Consider the following 3,047-nt stretch of genomic DNA (forward strand, 5'->3'; position numbering starts at 1 on the left):
GGTCAGCCGTCCCATGATCCTCCCTCGCGGGTCTCTCCGGGCCATCTATTAGAGCCCGTGACCCCTCCCTCTGTGGTCCCGAGTCCTTCAGCCTCCAAACAAAGCCCTCACCTCCTCGAGTCCCTAGTGGGGAAGGCAGGGCGTTGCTCTGACCATCTCTGCCTGACAAGAAGGGCGCCACCCTGTGAGCCTCCCTCCTTGGGAGAGAGACGCTCTCATTAGCACTGAGGTCCTTACCTTGACCCTGGTTTGTCTGGTTATGGCCAAGACCCCTTCCCTTGCAGAACTGGGACCTGATCCTGATAGACAAAGCCCTTCCCTCGCCGAGACCAGACAGACAGAAATGAGGAGGCTTCTCATCCCTATGGCTCTGCCTGGGGCCTCTCGTGGTTAAGAATGGGGGCAGGGGTCTGTAAAGCCCCCTCATTTGTGGGTCTAGTGATACCTCTTTCCTCACTCAGGGACCCCACCATACTCCTGGCCAGTCCCGGGACCGGATCCTCCCTGACCCTCCAACCTGAGCTTCTCCCTCTACTGAACTGAGGCTGTTCTTCTTAGACCAAGACTTTGACCTCACTGAAAACTATGAGACTTATAAGAGAGGATGCCCTGCCTGGGCATTCTAGGTCTGAGAGCACGTTTGGGCAGGTCTCTGAATGACCTATATTTTGGCGTGGTTGTCTCTCCAGTCCTCACTCATTTCGGGGGGGGGGGTGTTCCTTTTGTCTATCTCTTGGATTAAAAGGTTCCTGGGGAATGCCACATCCCTGCAAACTCTTGAGCAGCGTACCTAATGCAAACCTTGTAGTTTCATGTCCCAGACTTGACGTGAGATGGGGAAAATGCAACATAAGGCAGGGGGCCCAGGACAGGGGTGGGCTCCCAGAGAAAAATAATGCTAATCTGTCCTTTTCAATAGCCAGAATTAGCCTCTTCTGTGACTTGTTTTAATTGATTTATAGGCATACCTCTTTTTATCGTATTTCACTTAATCATGCTTCACAGATATTCTGTTTTATTATGAATTGTAAGTTTGTGGTTACCGTGCATTGAACATGTGAATGGGTGCCGTTTTCCCAACACCATGTGTTCACGTGGGGTCCCTGTGCCACATTTTGTTAATTCTTGAAATATTTTAAACTTTTTCATTATTTTCTTATGGTTCTCTGCTCAGTTATCTTTGTTATTCTTGTAACTGTTTTTGTTTTTTGTTTTTTTGTTTGTTTGTTTTTTGCGGTACGCGGGACTCTCACTGTTGTGGCCTCTCCCATTGCAGAGCACAGGCTCCGGACACGCAGGCTCAGCGGCCATGGCTCACGGGCCCAGCCGCTCCGTGGCATGTGGGATCTTCCCGGACCGGGGCACAAACCCGTGTCCCCTGCACTGGCAGGCGGACTCTCAACCACTGTGCCACCAGGGAAGCCCACTGTTTTGTATTTTTAAATTAAGATGTGTACATTTTTTTTAGACACTGTCTAGTACGTGTACAATAGGATTAACAACTTTTATAAGCACTGGGAAACCCAAAATTTCGTGCGATTTACTTTATTGCAATATTCGCATTATTGCGGTGACCTAGAACCCAACCCACAGTGTCTGAGATATACGCATACTTCTAAAGGAAAGGAGCTGTCCAGGATGGTTTTGTGCTTCCCCTGATTGAGGTTATGTGACACTGCATATAGAGATGATCCTATTGTCACTGAGCAGCATCTGTTTCTTCTCCTTATTCCTGTTCCTCCTTCTTATTCCTAACTGGCATTTACTGAGGTATTCTTCAATGCTTTGGATAGATTCCAATCCCGTTCTTTAGCCACACAGTCCTTATCTTTATCCCAAGATACATTTGAGTGTCAAGGAATACAAGCTCTGCTTTAGGCCAAGAGGAGTATAACAGTGTGAGATCTAGAGGAATTCAGACCAGGAGTCTAGTCCCAGGCCTGTCATTTACTAGTGTTACCCAGCAAGGGCTCACTGCCTGACATGCATAGAAGCCAATACTATCACACTGCCTTTTGAGATAAAAACTTTATTCCGGGACTTCCCTGGTGGTGCAGTGGTTAAGAATCTGCCTGCCAATGTAGGGGACATGCAAGAGGGAAGAGATATGGGGCTATATGTATATGTATAGCTGGTTCACTTTGTTATAAAGCAGAAACTAAAACACCATTGTAAAGCAATTATACTCCAATAAAGATGTTAAAAAAAATGTGTTGAAAAACAAAATGACACAAATGAACTTATTTACAAAACAGAAAAAGACTTACAGATATCGAAAACAAACTTATGGTTACCAAAGGGGAAACATGGGGTGGGGGGGAATGGATAAATCAGGAGCTCGGGATTAACACGCCCACTACTATATATAAGACAGATAACCAACGAGGACCTACTGTATAGCACAGGGGACTCTGCTCAATATTCTGTGATAATCTGTATGAGAAAAGAATCTGAAAATGAACGAATATATGTATATGTGTGACTGAATCACTTTGCTGTACACCTAAAACTAACACATTGTAAATCAACTATACTCCAATAAAATAAAATAAAAAATACCATGTGATCCAGCAATCCCACTCCTGTGCACATATCCAAAGAAAACCATAATTTGCAAAGGTACACACACCCCAATGTTCACTGCAGCACTATTTGCAATAGCCAAGACATGGAAGCAACCTAAATGTCCATCGACAGAGGAATGGATAAAAACTACGTGGTACATATATAAAACGGAATATTACTCAGTCATAAAAAAGAAAGAAAGAATGCCATCTGCAGCAACGGGGACGAACCTAGAGATTATCACACTAAGTGAAATAAGTCAGACAGAAAGACAAATATCATATATCACTCATATGTGGAATCTAATTTTTAAAAATGACACAAATGAACTTACTTACAAAACAGAAACAGACTTACAGATATCGAAAACAAACTTACGGTTACCAAAGGGGAAACGTGGGGCGGGGGGGAATGGATAAATCAGGAGCTTGGGATTAACATACACACTACTATATATAAGACAGATAACCAACGAGGACCTA

The sequence above is a fragment of the Globicephala melas genome, chromosome X (genome assembly GCF_963455315.2).
Source record: "Globicephala melas chromosome X, mGloMel1.2, whole genome shotgun sequence".
NCBI classification, from domain to species: domain Eukaryota; kingdom Metazoa; phylum Chordata; class Mammalia; order Artiodactyla; family Delphinidae; genus Globicephala; species Globicephala melas.